Source organism: Manis pentadactyla, chromosome X (assembly GCF_030020395.1).
Source record: "Manis pentadactyla isolate mManPen7 chromosome X, mManPen7.hap1, whole genome shotgun sequence".
Classification (NCBI taxonomy): Eukaryota; Metazoa; Chordata; class Mammalia; order Pholidota; family Manidae; genus Manis; species Manis pentadactyla.
This window is the reverse complement of record NC_080038.1, coordinates 68,210,501-68,234,465: the sequence shown is the minus strand read 5'-3', so window position 1 is coordinate 68,234,465 and position 23,965 is coordinate 68,210,501.

Sequence of the window (23,965 nt, the reverse complement as noted above, 5' to 3'; positions counted from 1 at the left end):
GCAACTACCATATCATATGGTAACTGCATGTTTAACTTTTAAAGAAACGTCCAACTTGTCAAGGAGAAGGCAGCTGAAGGCAGTGAAAGGCCAGCCAAAAAAAATGAGGTGGACTTACTAAAAACTGGAGAACAGTAAGGATGATGGACAAGGTTCTGACAGTGGCACAGATAGGACTGTAAAGAAAGCTTTACAGCTTTTTTCCTCCATGCTGACCTACAGTCCAGGAAACCGAATGGTGGACTTCCTTCCTTGCCCTCCCTTCTAAGGCTGACTTCCATGGCAAGAAATCTTGCTACTCAGAAAGTGTCATTTTACCTTGATTTATTAGCATGAGGAGGAGGGAGAAGCAGAAAGATTGTAACAGAGAGATATTAGATTTTTCACCTTGTTGGGTTAGGGTTGTAGAAAATAAATAGCTAAAAGTCTTGGGAGCAAACACTTCCCCCAGTCCCCTAGGATGGGCTTATTAAGCTGCTCTACCTGTCTTCATTCCCTCAGGACTGGTGAAGCCTCAGAGGAACACAGCTGTGAAACATGGTTCTAGATGGTGAGTTTTAAGGGCCTACACTACATTTAAATCATTCCGTGATAAGTATCTGAGACACTACCAATTGTAGAGGTTGGAAGAATGGAATTTAAGTGGATAAAATTCTGGAGCAGAGAAGTAATAGAGCATAATAGTTAAGAGTGAAGGTGATGACAGATAATGGCTGGTATACCCAATGTGCAAAGAACTCTAAAGAATTGAGTGAAAGAAAAAAACCAACTCATAGAAAAGAGTAAGACATTTGGTTACCAGACGCAGAGGCTAGGGGTAGGGAGAATCAGATGAAAGTGGTCAAAAGGTACAAATTTCCAGTTATAAGTAAATACTAGGGACATACTGTACAACATGATAACTACAGTTAACACTGCTGTATGATATATAGGAAGGCTGTTAAAAAAGTTAACAGTTTTATCACAAGGAGAATTTTTTTCTTTTCTTCTTTCTTTTCTTTATATTGTATCTATATGAGATGATGGATGTTAGCCAAACTTATTGCAAAAATCATTTCACCATATATAAATCAAAGCATCATGCTGTATGCCTTAAACTTATACAGTGATATATGTCAATTATTTCTCAGTAAAACTGAAAAAAATTATTGAGTGAGCAAGACCAACCCCTGCAAAATAGATAAAAAGCAGAATAGAAAAATGGGGGAAAATATGAATAGACAATTCATTAAAAATATATAAACCCAGTCCTTAAACATATGAAAAAATGTTTGAACTCACTAAAAATTAGAGAAATATGAGGTAAAAATGCAGAAACACCATTTGTCACCCTTCAGACTGGCATAAATATGACAACACATTCTGTTGGTGAGACCAGGAAGAAATAGGCATTCTCACACTGCTACAACTCTTCATGTGGTAAATATGACAATTCTAAGAAATCCACATATGCCCTTACTTTAAAAAAAATAACAGCTTTATTGAGATATAATTCATATAGCATACAATTCACCCATTTAAAATGTGCAGTTCAGTGGTTTTTAGTAAATATTCACAATGTTGTACAACCATTGCCACAATCAATTTTAGAACATTTTCATCACCCCCAAAAAGAAACCCCATACACATTAGCAGCTACTCTTCATTTCTCCTCATACCTCTACCCACCACTAACCCTAGGCAATCACTGATATATATTTTCTGCCTCTAAATAGTTAAGAGGCATATATGAGGATATAAGATCAAACATTTACAGAAGTCATGGGGGAATGCTAGACTTGACCAGGTTGTGAAATTGAGGGTTCAAATGCATTTACCTAAATTCCCACGGAAAAGGAAGCTCTAAATGACATCTGTGTTAAAAGTGAATAACACCCTTGATTTTAGACCTAGTACAGATTTTGGACCACCCCTAGGTCAAACTTGTTGGCAAAATCCTGAAAGAAGAGTTCTTGAACAATGTTGAGCCAAAGCATACACATGATTCCAGGGAAAATTTCACAAGTTCTTCTACACTGAGAAGCCCTCCAGAAATCAAGAAAGTTCAGCAGTCCCTGGGGTTGCTGGATATTACTAATAGTTTCCTCATCATCCTTTCATTATGAGCAGTCCACTAAATTATTTGTCTGGAAAGGAGTTATGCAGAACAACCACATTTCAGCAGCTGAAAACTTGTTCTTCCATTATATTGGCCTAACCAGATTCATCCATTTACTCTGGCAAACTCCTTCTCTGCCTCTAATGCTCAAAAAGTCTGATCATGGCAAAAGGCAATACTAAATGTGAGAAAAAGAAGTTGAATGATCAAGGCCATCATCAAGACATGGATACCCTACCTTGAAGGATCCCAAAATTTCATGAAGGTCTAATCTAATCACAATTTAGAGCAGCAAATGCCAGAAAAACTCAGTCTGTGCCAAGTGAGGTAGATTTTCTTTTACAAATACTTTAACTCTTCTTGTCCTACGATCCTAGAATCAAAACACCCCCAAATATCAGAGAGATAGTAGATGAATTCTATCCTGAGAGGTTATCTCTCCTGGGAATATTCTGGTATCAGTATCAGGTATAGCACAGCAGATGGGTGCTGTGCAGAAGAGTTAATGTAGCAGACCTGAGACTGCTATCTTTAGAAGAGTTTGCTTATAAGGTTGGCTTCTGGCTGGCATCTGGGAACTTCTCTTTTGGAGTATTTCCAGTCAACAGTTAACTGATTAGGGTGGCTCACTGTGCCTAGACCATTTGTGAAAGCAATGTAATTTACACTGAACACCTGCTGTCCTTCTGGGAGTCTGGAATTTTGGTACATGCTAGGAAGAGAATGCTTATGCAATTAGTCACCAGTAAAAATCATGAGCACTAAGTCTCTAATGAGCCTCTGTAATAGACTACATTTCACATATGTTACTGCAGAATTGTTGACGGAGGAAGAGTGCACTATGTGTGACTCCTCATAGCTGGAAGACAGCATTAGGAAGCCTGCACAGGGAATCCTCCAGACTCCACCTGTGTCTTTTTCCTTTATGGTCTAGCTGTATATCCTTACTGCATTGCTACAAGAAATTTTTTTTTTTAAGTATAAGAGAGCTTTTCTTTTCTTTTCTTTTCTTTTTTTTGTAGATAATTATTTTTTATTGAAGGGTAGTTGACACACAGTATTACATTACATTAGTTTCAGGTGTACAACATAGTGATTCAACATTTATATACATGACAATTCTAGGTACCAGCTATCACCATACCAAGCTGTTACAATATCTTGACTATATTCCTTATGCTATACATTACATCCTGGTTACTTATTTATTTTACCATTGGAACAGTGTACTTTTTTTTTTTGTGAGGACATCTCTCATATTTATTGATCAAATGGTTGTTAACAAAAATAAAATTCTGTATAGGGGAGTCAATTCTCAATGCACAATCATTAATCCACCCCCAGCCTAATTTTCGTCAGTCTCCAATCTTCTGAGGCATAACAAACAAGTTCTTACATGGAGAACAATTTCTTACATAGTGAATAAGTTACATAGTGAACAGTACAAGGGCAGCCATCACAGAAACTTTTGGTTTTGCTCATGCATTATGAACTATAAACAGTCAGTTCAAATATGAACACTCATTTGATTTTTATGCTTGATTTATATGTGGATACCACATTTCTCTCTTTATTATTATTATTTTTAATAAAATGCTGAAGTGGTAGGTAGATACAAGATAAAGGTAGAAAACATAGTTTAGTGTTGTAAGAGAGCAAATGTAGATGATCAGGTGTGTGCCTGTAGACTATGTGTTAATCCAAGCTAGACAAGGGCAATAAAACATCCATGTATGCAGAAGATTTCTCTCAGAACAGGGGGGGTGAGGTTCTAAGCCTCACCTCTGTTGATCCCTAATTTCCCACCTGATGACCCCCCTGTGACTGTGCCTGTCTTAGGTTGTTCCTCCCTTGAGGAATCTTACCCGTCTCTGGCTAACCAGTCATCTTCCGGGGCCATACAGGGAAATGTAATTTGGTAAGTGAGAGAGAAGCCTTATTGTTTGAAATGGTTAGCTTTTTATTTCTTTGCATATTTATGCCCTGTAGCTTCTATGCCCAGCATTTGTCTTGAGGTATCTTTACCACTTGGAAGAATTATGATACTCGGTAAATTTGATATGAGGCACGAATTCTATTTAAGGGTTGTGTTTAGGAAGGAAGAAGAAAAGCTATAGAAGTAGCAGGCGGCAGAAAACATGGGAAGATTGATTATTTCTTTGACATATCTTCTTGTAGAGTAACTTCAGCATGTATAGGTTTTAAGCTACTACTTAAATTGCGCACACACATTAACATAATAGGAGTATAGTTACATAACCAAAGCATACCTGTAATTACCCGCCATCTCCAGTGAAACCAAGAAAACCAGTTAGGCACCTTAGGCATTTGTGAAAACTTATCTATGATATGGTGGATATTGTCCAACTGAACTTGAACAGTCTGAGAGAAATCAGACAAATTAAAACAACCCATTCCTGCGGAATGTTCACATCACTTATGTTCTTTTAACAGTAAATAGTCTGTAGTTGTAAGATTTTGGAGCGCTACAATTTGCACTTCTCCTAATTCTTTTTTTTTTTTTTTTTTTTTTTTTTTTTTGTGAGGGCATCTCTCATATTTATTGATCAGATGGTTGTTAACGACAATAAAATTCTGTATAGGGGAGTCAATGCTCAATGCACAATCATTATTCCACCCCAAGCCTAATTTTTGTCAGTCTCCAATCTTCTGAGGCATAACAAACAAGTTTTTACATGTAGAACAAATTCTTACATAATGAATAAGTTACATAGTGAACAGTACAAGGGCAGTCATCACAGAAACTTTCGGTTTTGCTCATGCATTATGAACTATAAACAGTCAGTTCAAATATGAATACTCATTTGGTTTTTATACTTGATTTATATGTGGATACCACATTTCTCTCTTTATTATTATTATTTTTAATAAAATGCTGAAGTGGTAGGTAGATACAAGATAAAGGTAGAAAACATAGTTTAGTGTTGTAAGAGAGCACATGTAGATGATCAGGTGTGTGCCTGTAGACTATGTGTTAATCCAAGCTAGACCAGGGCAATAAAACATCCACGTATGCAGAAGATTTCTCTCAGAACGGGGGGGTGAGGTTCTAAGCCTCACCTCTGTTGATCCCCAATTTCTCACCTGATGGCCCCCCTGCGACTGTGCCTGTCTTAGGTTATTCCTCCCTTGAGGAATCTTACCCGTCTCTGGCTAACCAGTCATCTTCCGGGGCCATACAGGGAAATGTGAAGTTGGTAAGTGAGAGAGAAGCCTTATTGTTTGAAAAAGTTAGCTTTTTACTTCTTTGCATATTTATGCCCTGTGGCTTCTATGCCCAGCATTTGTCTTGAGGTATCTTTACCACTTGGAAGAATTATGATACTTGGTAAATTTGATATGAGGCACGAATTCTATTTAAGGGTTGTAATTAGGAAGGAAGAAGAAAAGCTATAGAAGTAGCAGGCGGAAGAAAACATGGGAAGATTGATTATTTCTTTGATATATCTTCTTGTAGAGTAACTTCAGCATGTGTAGGTTTTAAGCTACTACTTAAATTGCACACACACATTAACATAATAGGAGTATAGTTACATAACCAAAGCATATCTGTAATTACCAGCCATCTGCAGTGAAACCAAGAAAACCAGTTAGGCACCTTAGGCATTTGTGAAAACTTATCTATGATATGGTGGATATTGTCCAAATGAACTTGAACAGTCTGAGAGAAATCAGACAAATTAAAACAACCCATTCCTGGGGACTGTTCACATGCCATATGTTCTTTTAACAATAAATAGTTTGTAGTTGTAAGACTTTGGAGCGCTACAATTTGCACTTCTCCAAATTCTTGGTTGAGTTCCAACAGTATAGATCCAGTCCAATTTTGTTGTTTTACTGTATGCACAGGCCAGCTTAGATATCTCCTTCCTCATTCCCATGGCAAGTCCAGGAACTGGTGGGATGAGTGCATCTACAGCTGTAGCAGTGCGTGGATCTTTGTTGGGGTTTTTTGATGATCATCTTCTGGCATGAGTCTTCCAGAGAGTGCAGATGTTGGAAGTTCTTTTTCATATCGTATCTTAGTTCATTTTCGGGGTAGCCCAATTAGGCTTTGATCCTCTGTATAAACACAAACAGACCCTTTGCCTACACTTTTATATGCCCTTTATACCCTTGTGTAGAACTCGTTGGAGGTTACCACACAGGAACTGCCCTTTTTTTTTTTTTTTTTTTTTGCTATCACTAATCTACACTTACATGACGAATATTATGTTTACTATGCTCTCCCCTATACCAGGTCTCCCCTATAAACCCCTTTACAGTCACTGTCCATCAGCATAGCAAAATGTTGTAGAGTCACTACTTGCCTTCTCTGTGTTGTACAGCCCTCCCTTTTCTCCTACCCCCCCATGCATGTTAATCTTAATACCCCCCTACTTCTCCCCCCCTTATCCCTCCCTACCCACCCATCCTCCCCAGTCCCTTTCCCTTTGGTACCTGTTAGTCCATTCTTGAGTTCTGTGATTCTGCTGCTGTTTTGTTCCTTCAGTTTTTCCTTTGTTCTTATATTCCACAGATGAGTGAAATCATTTGGTGTTTCTCTTTCTCCGCTTGGCTTGTTTCACTGAGCATAATACCCTCCAGCTCCATCCATGTTGCTGAAAATGGTTGGATTTGCCCTTTTCTTATGGCTGAGTAGTATTCCATTGTGTATATGTACCACATCTTCTTTATCCATTCATCTATCGATGGACATTTAGGTTGCTTCCAATTCTTGGCTATTGTAAATAGTGCTGCAATAAACATAGGGGTGCATCTGTCTTTCTCAAACTTGATTGCTGCATTCTTAGGGTAAATTCCTAGGAGTGCAATTCCTGGGTCAAATGGTAAGTCTGTTTTGAGCATTTTGATGTACCTCCATACTGCTTTCCACAATGGTTGAACTAACTTACATTCCCACCAGCAGTGTAGGAGGGTTCCCCTTTCTCCACAGCCTCGCCAACATTTGTTGTTGTTTGTCTTTTGGATGGCAGCCATCCTTACTGGTGTGAGGTGATACCTCATTGTAGTTTTAATTTGCATTTCTCTGATAATTAGCGATGTGGAGCATCTTTTCATGTGTCTGTTGGCCATCTGTATTTCTTTTTTGGAGAACTGTCTGTTCAGTTCCTCTGCCCATTTTTTAATTGGGTTATTTGTTTTTTGTTTGTTGAGGCGTGAGAGCTCCTTATATATTCTGGACGTCAAGCCTTTATCGGATGTGTCATTTTCAAATATATTCTCCCATACTGTAGGGATCCTTCTTGTTCTATTGATGGTGTCTTTTGCTGTACAGAAGCTTTTCAGCTTAATATAGTCCCACTTACTCATTTTTGCTGTTGTTTTCCTTGCCCGGGGAGATATGTTCAAGAAGAGGTCACTCATGTTTATGTCTAAGAGGTTTTCGCCTATGTTTTCTTCCAAGAGTTTAATGGTTTCATGGCTTACATTCAGGTCTTTGATCCATTTTGAGTTTACTTTTGTATATGGGGTTAGACAATGGTCCAGTTTCATTCTCCTACATGTAGCTGTCCAGTTTTGCCAGCACCACCTGTTGAAGAGACTGTCATTTCGCCATTGTATGTCCATGGCTCCTTTATCAAATATTAATTGACCATATATGTCTGGGTTAATGTCTGGATTGTCTAGTCTGTTCCATTGGTCTGTGGCTCTGCTCTTGTGCCAGTACCAAATTGTCTTGATTACTATGGCTTTATAGTAGAGCTTGAAGTTGGGGAGTGAGATCCCCCCTACTTTATTCTTCTTTCTCAGGATTGCTTTGGCTATTCGGGGTCTTTGGTGTTTCCATATGAATTTTTGAATTATTTGTTCCAGTTCATTGAAGAATGTTGCTGGTAGTTTCATAGGGATTGCATCAAATCTGTATATTGCTTTGGGCAGGATGGCCATTTTAACGATATTAATTCTTCCTAGCCACGAGCATGGGATGAGTTTCCATCTGTTAGTGTCCCCTTTAATTTCTCTTAAGAGTGACTTGTAGTTTTCAGAGTATAAGTCTTTCACTTCTTTGGTTAGGTTTATTCCTAGGTATTTTATTTTTTTTGATGCAATTGTGAATGGAGTTGTTTTCCTGATTTCTCTCTCTGTTGGTTCATTGTTAGTATATAGGAAAGCCACAGATTTCTGTGTGTTGATTTTGTATCCTGCAACTTTGCTGTATTCCGATATCAGTTCTAGTAGTTTTGGGGTGGAGTCTTTAGGGTTTTTTATGTACAGTATCATGTCATCTGCAAATAGTGACAGTTTAACTTCTTCTTTACCAATCTGGATTCCTTGTATTTCTTTGTTTTGTCTGATTGCCGTGGCTAGGACCTCCAGTACTATGTTAAATAACAGTGGAGAGAGTGGGCATCCCTGTCTAGTTCCCGATCTCAGAGGAAATGCTTTCAGCTTCTCGCTGTTCAATATAATGTTGGCTGTGGGTTTATCATAGATGGCCTTTATTATGTTGAGGTACTTGCCCTCTATTCCCATTTTGCTGAGAGTTTTTAACATGAATGGATGTTGAACTTTGTCAAATGCTTTTTCAGCATCTATGGAGATAATCATGTGGTTTTTGTCTTTCTTTTTGTTGATGTGGTGGATGATGTTGATGGACTTTCGAATGTTGTACCATCCTTGCATCCCTGGAATGAATCCCACTTGGTCATGGTGTATGATCCTTTTGATGTATTTTTGAATTCGGTTTGCTAATATTTTGTTGAGTATTTTTGCATCTACGTTCATCAGGGATATTGGTCTGTAGTTTTCTTTTTTGGTGGGGTCTTTGCCTGGTTTTGGTATTAGGGTGATGTTAGCTTCATAGAATGAGTTTGGGAGTATCCCCTCCTCCTCTATTTTTTGGAAAACTTTAAGGAGAATGGGTATTATGTCTTCCCTGTATGTCTGATAAAATTCCGAGGTAAATCTATCTGGCCCGGGGGTTTTGTTCTTTGGTAGTTTTTTGATTACCTCTTCAATTTCGTTGCTGGTAATTGGTCTGTTTAGATTTTCTGTTTCTTCCTGGGTCAATCTTGGAAGGTTATATTTTTCTAGGAAGTTGTCCATTTCTCCTAGGTTTCCCAGCTTGTTAGCATATAGGTTTTCATAGTATTCTCCAATAATTCTTTGCATTTCCGTGGGGTCCGTCGTGATTTTTCCTTTCTCGTTTCTGATACTGTTGATTTGTGTTGATTCTCTTTTCTTCTTAATAAGTCTGGCTAGAGGCTTATCTATTTTGTTTATTTTCTCGAAGAACCAGCTCTTGGTTTCATTGATTTTTGCTATTGTTTTATTCTTCTCAATTTTATTTATTTCTTCTCTGATCTTTATTATGTCCCTCCTTCTGCTGACCTTAGGCCTCATCTGTTCTTCTTTTTCCAATTTCGATAATTGTGACATTAGACCCTTCATTTGGGATTGCTCTTCCTTTTTTAAATATGCTTGGATTGCTATATACTTTCCTCTTAAGACTGCTTTTGCTGTGTCCCACAGAAGTTGGGGCTTAGTGTTGTTGTTGTCATTTGTTTCCATATATTGCTGGATCTCCATTTTGATTTGGTCATTGATCCATTGATTATTTAGGAGCGTGTTGTTAAGCCTCCATGTGTTCGTGAGCCTCTTTGCTTTCTTTGTACAGTTTATTTCTAGTTTTATGCCTTTGTGGTCTGAAAAGTTGGTTGGTAAGGATTTCAATCTTTTGGAATTTTCTGAGGCTCTTTTTGTGGCCTAGTATGTGGTCTATTCTGGAGAATGTTCCATGTGCACTTGAGAAGAATGTATATCCCGCTGCTTTTGGATGTAGAGTTCTATAGATGTCTATTAGGTCCATCTGCTCTACTGTGTTGTTCAGTGCTTCCGTGTCCTTACTTATTTTCTGCCCAGTGGATCTATCCTTTGGGGTGAGTGGTGTGTTGAAGTCTCCTAGAATGAATGCATTGCAGTCTATATCCCCCTTTAGTTCTGTTAGTATTTGTTTCACATATGCTGGTGCTCCTGTGTTGGGTGCATATATATTTAGAATGGTTATATCCTCTTGTTTGACTGAGCCCTTTATCATTATGTAGTGTCCTTCTTTATTTCTTTTTACTTTCTTTGTTTTGAAGTCTATTTTGTCTGATATTAGTACTGCAACCCCTGCTTTCTTCTCACTGTTGTTTGCTTGAAATATGTTTTTCCATCCCTTGACTTTTAGTCTGTACATGTCTTTGGGTTTGAGGTGAGTTTCTTGTAAGCAGCATATAGATGGGTCTTGCTTTTTTATCCATTCTGTTACTCTGTGTCTTTTGATTGGTGCATTCAACCCATTAACATTTAGGGTGACTATTGAAAGATATGTACTTATTGCCATTGCAGGCTTTAAATTCGTGGTTACCAAAGGTTCAAGGTTAGCCTCTTTAGTATCTTACTGCCTAACTTAGCTCGCTTATTGAGCTGTTATATACACTGTCTGGAGATTCTTTTCTTCTCTCCCTTCTTGTTCCTCCTCCTCGATTCTTCATATGTTGGGTGTTTTGTGCTGTGCTCTTTCTAGGAGTGCTCCCTTCTAGAGCAGTCCCTGTAAGATGTTCTGTAGAGGTGGTTTGTGGAAAGCAAATTCCCTCAGCTTTTGTTTGTCTGGGAATTGTTTAATCCCACCGTAATATTTGAATGATAGTCGTGCTGGATACAGTATCCTTGGTTCAAGGCCCTTCTGTTTCATTGTATTAAATATATCATGCCATTCTCTTCTGGCCTGTAGGGTTTCTGTTGAGAAATCTGACGTTAGCCTGATGGGTTTCCCTTTATAGGTGACCTTTTTCTCTCTAGCTGCCTTTAACACTCTTTCCTTGTCCTTGATCTTTGCCATTTTAATTATTATGTGTCTTGGTGTTGCCCTTCTTGGATCCTTTCTGTTGGGGGTTCTGTGTATTTCCGTGGTCTGTTTGATTACTTCCTCCCCCAGTGTGGGGAAGTTTTCAGCAATTATTTCTTCTAAGATACTTTCCATCTCTTTGCCTCTCTCTTCTTCTTCTGGGACCCCTATAATACGGATATTGCTCCTTTTAGATTGGTCACACAGTTCTCTTAATATTGTTTCATTCCTGGAGATCCTTTTGTCTCTCTCTATGTCAGCTTCTATGCGTTCCTGTTCTCTGATTTCAATTCCATCAATGGCCTCTTGCATTCTATCCATTCTGCTTATAAACCCTTCCAGAGTTTGTTTCATTTCTGCGATCTCCTTTCTGGCATCTGTGATCTCTTTCCGGACTTCATCCCATTTTTCTTGCGTGTTTCTCTGCATCTCTGTCAGCATGTTTATGATTCTTATTTTGAATTCTTTGTCAGGAAGACTGGTTAGGTCTGTCTCCTTCTCTGGTGTTGTCTCTGTGATCTTTGTCTGCCTGTAGCTTTGCCTTTTCATGGTGATAGGAATAGTCTGCAGAACTGGGACGAGTGACGGCTGGAAGGACTTCCTTTCTTGTTGGTTTGTGGCCCTCCTCTCCTGGGAGAACAGCGGCCTCTAGTGGCTTGTGCTGCGCAGCTGCGCGCAGACAGGGTTTCTGCTTCCTGCCCGGCTGCTATGGAGTTAATCTCCGCTGTTGCTGTGGGCGTGGCCTGGCTCGGGCAGCTACTCCAAAATGGTGGAGTCGCGTTGGAGCAGGAGCTGCTGGGAGGCTATTTATCTCCGTAAGGGGCCTCCCTGCTCCCTGCAGCCCAGGGGTTAGGGTGCCCAGAGATCCCGGATTCCCTACCTCTGGATTAAGTGACCCGCCCTGCCCCTTTAAGACTTCCAAAAAGCACCCGCCAAAACAAAACAACGACCACAAAAAAACAACAAGAAAAAAATTTTTTTTTAATTAAAAAAAAAAAAATTTTTTAATTAAAAAAAAAAAAAAATGGTGGTCGTTCGTTTTTCTTTATTCTCCGGTGCCAGCCTCAGGCCTCTGCTCACCGGTCTTTCTGCCCTGTTTCCCTAATATTGGGGTCCCTGTCCCTTTAAGACTTCCAAAAAGCGCTCGCCAAAACAAAGCAGCAAAAAAGCAAAAAAAAAAAAAATGGTCGCGCGCTTTTCTTATGTCCTCTGTCGCCCAGCCTCCAGTGCCTGCTCACTGTTCTTGCTGCCCTGTTTTCCCAGTATCGAGGGCCCTGCACTCTGGCCCGGATGGCTGGGGCTGGGCGTTCGGCAGCCCTGGGCTCCGTCTTCCTCCCGCTCTGCCTGCTCTTCTCCCGCCGGGAGCTGGGGGGAGGGGCGCTCGGCTCCCGCGGGGCCGGGGCTTGTATCTTACCCCCTTCGCGAGGCGCTGGGTTCTCTCAGGTGTGGATGTGGTCTGGATATTGTCCTGTGTCCTCTGGTCTTTATTCTAGGAAGGGTTGTCTTTGTTATATTTTCATAGATATATGTTGTTTTGGGAGGAGATTTCCGCTGCTCTACTCACGCCGCCATCTTCCGCCCCACTGGGCATCTACTTCTTAATGGTCATTTCAGCAATCACTTCCAGCGCCATGAAAAGGCAGAAGAACCTTGTTCGGTCCAAAATCCCTCAAACACCACAGAGAGGGCCTGGTGAGAATGAAATTACCAATCTTCCGTCGGCCTGGGTGCTGGGAGGGGGCAGGGCGCGGAAACCCAGCTCTGACCCGGGTGGGAGACCCTACTCGGCGCCGACGGCCTCGGCGGCTGCGCCTACAAGACCTCTCTCCGGCCCGAACCTTGGGAAAGCACTTCAGGGCGAACGGGGCAGGGAAGCGTTCCGGCAGCGGAACTGCTTGCGGGCGGCTGTGGCCAGGGCCTCCCCGGCCTCCTAATTCTTGATTGAGTTCCAACAGTATAGATCCAATCAAATTTGTTGTTTTACTGTATGCACAGGCCAGCTTAGATATCTCCTTCTTCATTCCCATGGCAAGTCCAGGAACTGGTGGGATGAGTGCATCTACAGCTGTAGCAGTGCATGGATCTTTGTTGGGGTTTTTTGATGATCATCTTCTGGCATGAGTCTTCCAGAGAGTGCTGATGTTGGAAGTTCTTTTTCATATCGTATCTTAGTTCATTTTCGGGGTAGCCCAATTAGGCTTTGATCCTCTGTATAAACACAAATAGACCCTTTGCCTACACTTTTATATGCCCTTTATACCCTTGTGTAGAACTCATTGGAGGTTACCACACAGGAACTGCCCTGTTTTTTTTTTTTTTGGTATCACTAATATACACTTACATGATGAATATTATGTTTTCTAGGCTCTCCCTTATACCAGGTCCCCCCTATAAACCCCTTTACAGTCACTGTCCATCAGCATAGCAAAATGTTGTAGAATCACTACTTGCCTTCTCTGTGTTGTACAGCCCTCCCTTTTCTCCTACACCCCCATGCATGCTAATCTTAATACCCCCCTACTTCTCCCCCCCTTATCCCTCCCTACCCACCCATCCTCCCCAGTCCCTTTCCCTTTGGTACCTGTTAGTCCATTCTTGAGTTCTGTGATTCTGCTGCTGTTTTCTTCCTTCAGTTTTTCCTTTGTTCTTATACTCCACAGATGAGTGAAATTATTTGGTATTTCTCTTTCTCCGCTTGGCTTGTTTCACTGAGCATAATACCCTCCAGCTCCTTCCATGTTGCTGCAAATGGTTGGATTTGCCCTTTTATTATGGCTGAGTAGTATTCCATTGTGGATATGTACCACATCTTCTTTATCCAATCATCTATCGATGGACATTTAGGTTGCTTCCAATTCTTGGCTATTGTAAGCAGTGCTGTGATAAACATAGGGCTGCACTGATCTTTCTCATACTTGATTGCTGCATTCTTAGGGTAACTTCCTAGGAGTGCAATTCCTGGGTCAAATGGTAAGTCTGTTTTGAGTATTTTGATGTACTTCCATACTGCTTTCCACAATAGTTGAACTAACTTACATTCCCACCAGCAGTGTAGGAGGGTTCCCCATTCTCCACAGCCTCGCCAACATTTGTTGTTGTTTGTCTTTTGGATGGCAGCCATCCTTACTGGTGTGAGGTGATACCTCATTGTAGTTTTAATTTGCATTTCTCTGATAATTAGCGATGTGGAGCATCTTTTCATGTGACTGTTGGCCATCTGTATTTCTTTTTTGGAGAACTGCCTGTTCAGCTCCTCTGCCCATTTTTTAATTGGGTTATTTGGTTTTTTTTGTTGAGGCGTGTGAGCTCTTTATATATTCTGGACGTCAAGCCTTTATCGGATGTGTCATTTTCAAATATATTCTCCCATACTGTAGGGTTCCTTTTTGTTCTATTGATGGTGTCTTTTGCTGTACAGAAGCTTTTCAGCTTAATATAGTCCCACTTACTCATTTTTGCTGTTGTTTTCCTTGCCCGGGGAGATATGTTCAAGAAGAGGTCACTCATGTTTATGTCTAAGAGGTTTTTGCCTATGTTTTCTTCCAAGAGTTTAATGGTTTCGTGACTTACATTCAGGTCTTTGATCCATTTTGAGTTTACTTTTGTATATGGGGTTAGACAATGGTCCAGTTTCATTCTCCTACATGTAGCTGTCCAGTTTTGCCAGCACCACCTGTTGAAGAGACTGTCATTTTGCCATTGTATGTCCATGGCTCCTTTATCAAATATTAATTGACCATATATGTCTGGGTTAATGTCTGGATTGTCTAGTCTGTTCCATTGGTCTGTGGCTCTGCTCTTGTGCCAGTACCAAATTGTCTTGATTACTATGGCTTTATAGTAGAGCTTGAAGTTGGGGAGTGAGATCCCCCCTACTTTATTCTTCTTTCTCAGGATTGCTTTGGCTATTCGGGGTCTTTGGTGTTTCCATATGAATTTTTGAATTATTTGTTCCAGTTCATTGAAGAATGTTGCTGGTAGTTTCATAGGGATTGCATCAAATCTGTATATTGCTTTGGGCAGGATGGCCATTTTGACGATATTAATTCTTCCTAGCCACGAGCATGGGATGAGTTTCCATCTGTTAGTGTCCCCTTTAATTTCTCTTAAGAGTGACTTGTAGTTTTCAGAGTATAATCTTTCACTTCTTTGGTTAGGTTTATTTCTAGGTATTTTATTTTTTTTGATGCAATTGTGAATGGAGTTGTTTTCCTGATTTCTCTTTCTGTTGGTTCATTGTTAGTGTATAGGAAAGCCACAGATTTCTGTGTGTTGATTTTGTATCCTGCAACTTTGCTGTATTCCGATATCAGTTCTAGTAGTTTTGGGGTGGAGTGTTTAGGGTTTTTTATGTACAGTATCATGTCATCTGCAAATAGTGACAGTTTAACTTCTTCTTTACCAATCTGGATTCCTTGTATTTCTTTGTTTTGTCTGATTGCCGTGGCTAGGACCTCCAGTACTATGTTAAATAACAGTGGAGAGAGTGGGCATCCCTGTCTAGTTCCCGATCTCAGAGGAAATGCTTTCAGCTTCTCGCTGTTCATTATAATGTTGGCTGTGGGTTTATCATAGATGGCCTTTATTATGTTGAGATACTTGCCCTCTATTCCCATTTTGCTGAGAGTTTTTATCATGAATGGATGTTGAACATTGTCAAATGCTTTTTCAGCATCTATGGAGATGATGATGTGGTTTTTGTCTTTCTTTTTGTTGATGTGGTGGATGATGTTGATGGACTTTCGAATGCTGTACCATCCTTGCATCCCTGGGATGAATCCCACTAGGTCATTGTGTATGATCCTTTTGATGTATTTTTGAATTCGGTTTGCTCATATTTTGTTGAGTATTTTTGCATCTACGTTCATCAGGGATATTGGTCTGTAGTTTTCTATTTTGGTGGGGTCTTTGCCTGGTTTTGGTATTAGGGTGATGTTAGCTTCATAGAATGAGTTTGGGAGTATCCCCTCCTCCTCTATTTTTTGGAAAACTTTAAGGAGAATGGGTATTATGTCTTCCCTGTATGTCTGATAAAATTCCAAGGTAAATCCATCTGGCCCAGGGGTTTTCTTGTTTGGTAGTTTTTTGATTACCGCTTCAATTTCATTGCTGGTAATTGGTCTGTTTAGATTTTCTGTTTCTTTCTGGGTCAATCTTGGAAGGTTGTATTTTTCTAGGAAGTTGTCCATTTCTCGTAGGTTTCCCAAGTTGTTAGCATATAGGTTTTCATAGTATTCTGTAATAATTCTTTGTATTTCTGTGGGGTCCGTCGTGATTGTTCCTTTGTCTTTTCTGGTACTGTTGATTTGTGTTGACTCTCTTTTCCTCTTAATAAGTCTGGATAGAGGCTTATCTATTTTGTTTATTTTCTCGAAGAACCAGCTCTTGGTTTCATTGATTTTTGCTATTGTTTTATTCTTCTCAATTTCATTTATTTCCTCTCTGATCTTTATTATGTCCCTCCTTCTGCTTACCTTAGGCCTCATCTGTTCTTCTATTTCCAAATTTGATAATTGTGACATTAGACCATTCATTTGGGATTGTTCTTCCTTTTTTAAATATGCTTGGATTGCTATATACTTTCCTCTTAAGACTGCTTTTGCTGTGTCCCACAGAAGTTGGGGCTTAGTGTTGTTGTTGTCATTTGTTTCCATATATTGCTGGATCTCCATTTTGATTTGGTCATTGATCCATTGATTATTTAGGAGCGTGTTGTTAAGCCTCCATGTGTTTGTGAGCCTCTTTGCTTTCTTTGTACAGTTTATTTCTAGTTTTATGCCTTTGTGGTCTGAAAAGTTGGTTGGTAGGATTTCAATGTTTTGGAATTTTCTGAGGCTCTTTTTGTGGCCTAGTATGTGGTCTATTCTGGAGTACGTTCCATGTGCACTTGAGAAGAATGTATATCCTGTTGCTTTTGGATGTAGAGTTCTATAGATGTCTATTAGGTCCATCTGCTCTACTGTGTTGTTCAGTGCTTCCGTGTCCTTACTTATTTTCTGCCCAGTGGATCTATCCTTTGGGGTGAGTGGTGTGTTGAAGTCTCCTAGAATGAATGCATTGCAGAGTATTTCCCCCTTTAGTTCTGTTAGTATTTGTTTCACATATGCTGGTGCTCCTGTGTTGGGTGCATATATATTTAGAATGGTTATATCCTCTTGTTGGACTGAGCCGTTTATCATTATGTAGTGTCCTTCTTTATCTCTTGTTACTTTCTTTGTTTTGAAGTCTATTTTGTCTGATATTAGTACTGCAACCCCTGCTTTCTTCTCACTGTTGTTTGCTTGAAATATGTTTTTCCATCCCTTGACTTTTAGTCTGTACATGTCTTTGGGTTTGAGGTGAGTTTCTTGTAAGCAGCATATACATGGGTCTTGTTTTTTTACCCATTCTGTTACTCTATGTCTTTTGATTGGTGCATGCAGCCCATTAACATTTAGGGTGACTATTGAAAGATATGTACTTATTGCCATTGCAGGTTTTAAATTCGTGGTTCCCATAGGTTCAAAGTTAGCCTCTTTAGTATCTTACTGCCTAACTTAGCTCGCTTATTGAGCTGTTATATACACTGTCTGGAGATTCTTTTCTTCTCTCCCTTCTTGTTCCTCCTCCTCGATTCTTCATATGTTGGGTGCTTTGTGCTGTGCTCTTTCGAGGAGTGCTCCCATCTAGAGCAGTCCCTATAAGATGTTCTGTAGAGGTGGTTTGTGGAAAGCAAATTCCCTCAGCTTTTGTTTGTCTGGGAGTTGTTTAATCCCACCGTCATATTTGAATGATAGTCGTGCTGGATACAGTATCCTTGGTTCAAGGCCCTTCTGTTTCATTGTATTAAATATATCATGCCATTCTCTTCTGGCCTGTAGGGTTTCTGTCGAGAAGTCTGATGTTAGCCTGATGGGTTTTCCTTTATAGGTGACCTTTTTCTCTCTAGCTGCCTTTAACACTCTTTCCTTGTCCTTGATCTTTGCCATTTTAATTATTATGTGTCTTGGTGTTGTCCTCCTTGGATCCTTTCTGTTGGGGGTTCTGTGTATTTCCGTGGTCTGTTCGATTATTTCCTCCCCCAGTTTGGGGAAGTTTTCAGCAATTATTTCTTCTAGGATACTTTCCATCTCTTTTCCTCTCTCTTCTTCTGGAACCCCTGTAATATGGATATTGTTCCTTTTGGATTGGTCACACAGTTCTCTTAATATTGTTTCATTCCTGGAGATCCTTTTGTCTCTCTCTATGTCAGCTTCTATGCGTTCCTGTTCTCTGGTTTCAATTCCGTCAGTGGCCTCTTGCATCCTATCCATTCTGCTTATAAACCCTTCCAGAGTTTGTTTCATTTCTGTGATCTCCTTTCTGGCATCTGTGATCTCCCTCCGGACTTCATCCCATTTCTCTTGCGTATTTCTCTGCATCTCTGTCAGCATGTTTATGATTCTTATTTTGAATTCTTTGTCAGGAAGACTGGTTAGGTCTGTCTCCTTCTCTGGTGTTGTCTCTGTGATCTTTGTCTGCCTGTAGCTTTGCCTTTTCATGGTGATAGGAATAGTTTGCAGAGCTGGGACGAGTGACGGCTGGAAGAACTTCCCTTCTTGTTGTTTTGTGGCCCTCCTCTCCTGGGTGAACAGCGACCTCTAGTGGCTTGTGCTGGGCAGCTGCACGCAGACAGGGCTTCTGCTTCCTGCCCGGCCACTGTGGAGTTTATCTCCGCTGTTGCTGTGGGCGTGGCCTGGTTCGGGCTTCTGCTCCAAAGTGGTGGAGTTGCGTTGGAGGGGGAGTGGCCTGGAGGCTATTTATCTCCATAAGGGGCCTCCTTGCTCCCTGCAGCCCAGGGGTTAGGGTGCCCAGACATCCCCGGATTCCCTACCTCTGGATTAAGTGTCCCGCCCTGCCCCTTTAAGACTGCCAAAAAGCACCCACGAAAACAAAACAACAACCACCCAAAAAAAAAAAATTTTTTAAGTTAAAAAAAAAAAAAAAAGGTGGCAGCTCGTTTTTCTTTATTCTCCGGCGCCAGCCTCTGGCATCTGCTCACTGGTCTTGCTGCCCTGTTTCCCTAGCATTGGGGTCCCTATCCCTTTAAGACTTCCAAAAAGCGCTCGCCAAAACAAAACAGCAAAAAATAATAATAATAATAATAATTATTGATCGCTCGCTTTTCTTATTTCCTCTGGCACCCGGCCTCCAGTGCCCGCTCACTGTTCTTGCTGCCCTGGTTTCCTAGTATCCAGTGCCCCCTGCGCACGCACTGTGTCTGCACTCTGGCCCGGATGGCTGGGGCTGGGTGTTCGGCAGTCCTGGGCTCCGTCTCCCTCCCGCTCTGCCTATTCTTCTCCCGCCGGGAGTTGGGGGGATGGGCACTCGGCTCCCGCCGGGCCGGAGCTTGTATCTTACCCCCTTCGTGAGGCGCTGGGTTCTCTCAGGTGCGGATGTGGTCTGGATATTGTCCTGTGTCCTCTGGTCTTTATTCTAGGAAGGGTTGTCTTTGTTATATTTTCACAGATATATGTGGTTTTGGGAGGAGATTTCTGCTGCTCTTCTCACGCCGCCATCTTCCGCCCATCTTTTCTTTTCTGTGGGTCAGCGCAGCCCACCCGCTTCCACTGCGAGGGTCAGAGGCGCCGGCCGCGGCGGCAGTCACGTGCCCCTCACGCCCAATCACCAGCCTCTGCCTAAGGGAGGCGGGCAGGTGGGGGTGAGCCGGGAGCCACTGGCAGCACCACCCCTATCGCCGTCCTCGCTTCTCCCCGGGTCCTGCTCACCTGGCCCATGCTCGCCGCTGCAGCCGCTACCTCTGTGCTGCTACAAGAAATATTAACCAAAAATAAAACTACTGAGTCCTATGAGCCTTTCTAGCAAATCACTGAAACTGGAGATAGTTTGGGGTATCTCTGACATAAGGTGCTTATTCACCTAGACACAGGTAACTCCAGTGGTCAAAGAATATCTAGCTCCTAGAGTAGGGGTAGGCAGGAATAGCCTCTACTTCACGTATGTGGTTATTCCACACTACCCAAAGGTCCTCTACAGCCCATTCAAAACTTGGAACATGTCTAGGAAGTGAAAAATTCATTTATTCATGTAACAAATATTTGTTCACTATAGGTAGGTGCTACAGTATGCCAGGCACTATTGTCTCACACTGAGGACAGGCCTGGAAATCCCAAAGTATTACTCTATCCTATGCTGACCACCAAATTCTACATTATGGATCTTTTTTCCTTCCTAAAGTTGTAACACCATATTGGAAGTGGTAGACATCCTCACTAAGATGGTATGTTTATCCCCTTTCTTGGATCCCCATCCACAACAACTACTGTCACATTATTTATCAAAGAAGTATTCCATATCCACAAACTTTAAAATAACCTGAAATATGACCACGACCCTCACTTAATATCCAATATGGAAAACACTATTCAGAGCCCTCCATCTGTGGATCCATCTCTATGTCACCCAGTACCTGCAGAACAACAGGTAAAGCAACAGGCACACATGATCCAAATTCTGTAAGTGTACATGCACTGCTATACCTCCTCAAACAATATAACTAGTTCTACTCTACCATACTGACTTTGTAAGAATTCACTATACTACCCAAACACTGACCCACGACTGTGGCTTTCACTTCCATAGCTTCCCCAGATCATTGAGCAAATACCATAATCCTGGCAGTTCCCATAGTACCCAGAAGAGGTAAAGGCCACTCAAGATCTACAAGGCAGTATGCTGAATAGCTCCATGGGAGATATAAAAGTGTGACATGCTGTCTTGCTGCCTTTCAGAAACATTAGCATCAACCAACCCTGACAATAATATCTGTAGCTATTGAAGACCAAGCTAACCTTTCCATTTCCAATTGCTTCCCACCCAAACAGTTTTAATATCTCCTTCTCCACTCCCTGATAGGTCCTATCCATCAAAGCCATCCCATACCTCTCCACCTGCCTGAGAAACTCCATATAGAGACCCAGAATACATGGTAAAACAAATATTAGACTCCCACTGATACTAATCAGTCTAATAGTGCAACTGCAGAGCAATTATGGGAGCTTTCCGTCACCATAAAACACTCCAGAATAAGTCATCATTTTCCTTCAGGCAAACCTAGAAACAGTATGACCTAATCCAAGAATGGATAGTGTCTGCTCTTCCATTATTCCTTTAATATGACTGATTCACAAGAGTATCACACCTCAGCTGATGAATAAAACCAAGCTCCGAACACTAACAGGCATTCTAGCAATCACCTCAGACCACCCTCACTATGTCTTAATACACATTTTCATTCTGCCATGCTTTCTGACTACCCAAACCACCTACCCACCCCACCTGCTGCTGTCATTAATCCCAAATTATATGCATTTGTTCTTGCTCTCATCTTTTAATCTCCTTGGCTCTGGGTGTCTGGCTCTGTGTCTTGGCTTCAAATTCCTGCCTCTAGCACTCTTTAATTTGGAATAACCTCTAGTCAATACTCCCTGCTTCTTAGCCCTCATCATTCCTATATTGTTTTCAGCTCAGCTTGTTATCTGGTTTGGGCATCCTAAGATGCCTTGGGTAAAAGCTGCCTACTCCCATGTTGAGCCCCATGAGACACCCATATCCAACCTGGTAAGTCTCCACTTATTTCCTTAAAGAGGCTGTATGAGATTTTGGTCCTCTAGTCTTGATGTCTGTAGTGGACTTTGTTGTTTGAACCTTGTCTTTCTCTTAGACCAATGAATGGGACACTTTTTTCAAAAAGAGCAAGGTAGTAAAAGTTTTAGGCTTTCAATGTCATATGATCTCTGTCACAACTACTCAACTGTGCTGTTATAGTGCAAAAGTAACCAAACACTATAGTTAAACAAATGGACATAAATGTGCTTCAATAACACTTTATTTATTTAAAAAAAGCCAGTGGATTGTCTCTCTCACTTTTGGTGTCCATACTATTGTGGAGGAGCTATCCCTATTATAAGCTCTTTGCCCCAGCCTATTTGATTGGTTCTTAGGCTACCATAAAAGAGGAGGATTTAGACAAAATTCATCATGTCTAAAAATTAAAGTTACCATCTTCAACTACCAAAGCTGCTCCTCTCACCATATCCTCAATCATGGTTACTGACAACACTGTTCTTCCAGACACTGAAGTTCGAAATGTAGTTGTTAGCTATGACTTATCCCTCTTTACTTGCCAATTGGTCAACAAGTTCTGTTGGTTCTTTCCCCGAACACCCTTACATTTTCCCCTTCTTCTCCTTCTGCACTTTCCCTATCACCTCTTGACTAGACTACTGCAATATCTTCCAGAAAGACTAGATTACCTGCAGTCCCACATATATGCTGTAATGTTTCACAAATCCACTACATATTTTTTTCTTCTTGGAAATTTGTCTCTCCCTTACCTCTTATCCCCATCTCATATCTTCTTAGTAAACTCTAATTCACTATTCAAAAATCAACTCAGACATTCACTTTCACATTTAATCATTCCTCTTCAAGGCTACTTGGTTTAAATAGTATACCTTTGACATTCCCAAGAGATATGTTCCAAGAGCCCCAAATTCAAGAATAACAGAAAATTTAGAGAGAGAGATGATAGCATAGGAGTTTCTCCACACATATCCCTGCACAGCAACAATAATTTGGTAGCAATGCATGAAAAGCAAAAGTCCCTTTGTGAGAGTGCTGGGATCCAGGTAGAAGACTGCAAAATTTCAGTAGAGCCCAACATCAAGGAAGGTCATTTTGAGAGGGCAGTCGTACAACCCTATTTGGTCTTGGTCCTGGAATTATCACTATCTGCCAAGGGAACCAGGAGGACCCTTGGGACATGCTCACCCATGCCTTGGATAACAGGCTTACCAAACTCAGTTCAACTGCAGGTCCTGAGGCAGCCTTGTGATTCAGCTCCATCTTCTCTCAACTGTGGTCCAAGATCAGTCCTTCTAACCTAGGGAACTGGGAGGAGTCATACCCATCTATACCTGCAGAGCAGGCCTAAAGACCTCAGACTTGGCTGTGAACCTGTGACTTCTTTCAGCCATTCTCAGGCAAGTCTGGAGCCACTCCTTCCCACCCAAGAAATTTTCCAGTGACCAGGGAGAAGCCCTCTGCAGGGCCCAGCAGGATTTACACCTGTCTGTGTATACAGTAATAGGCCCGCCACCTGTGGATCCTGAAATATAATGTTGTACCAACAGCAGCCCTACTGACCAAGGTCCTGGAGGCAGTTTCACCAGTCCAGGGACCAGGAAGGATCCACACCTACCTAAGCCCTTGGTAACAAGCCTGCTAACCATGGACCCCACCATGAATCCAGCAACAGCCACATCACCTACTCCAACCCTACTCAACTGAGATCCCAGAGGCAATACCATCAGCCCAGAGACCCAAGAAAAGAAGGTCTTTACCTACTAAAACCGGTCTTTAAAGACTGGAAAAGGTGTTTGCCCCTTTAAATGCACAGACACCAACATAAGGCTACATGGGTCATGAAGAACCAGTCAAATATGATGCAACCAAAAGAAACCAATAAAGCTCCAGACACTGATTCTAAAGAAAAGGACATCTATGAATTGCCTGACAAAGAATACAAAATAATCATCTTACAGAAACCAAATGAGATGTAAGGAAACACAGACAACTAAACAAAATTAGAAAAAAATGCATGAATAACACTAATCAACAAGGTGAAAATCAAAATGACAATGAGATACCACCTCACACCAGTCAGAATGGCTGCTGTCCAAAAGATAAGAAATAACAAGTATTGGTGATGATGAGGAGAAAAGGAAGCCCTTGTACACTGTTGGTGGGAATGTAATTAGCCCAGCCATTATGGAAAACAGTATGAAGGTTCCTCAAAAAGCTAAAAATAGAAATACCATATCACTCAGTAATTCCACTTCTGGGAATATGCCCAAAGAAAACAAATCACTGATTCAAAAAGATATATGCATTCTTATGATTATTGCTGCAATATTTACAATAGCCAAGATACGCTGGGCAATACTTTTTTGTATCTGTTTCCTCAGGCA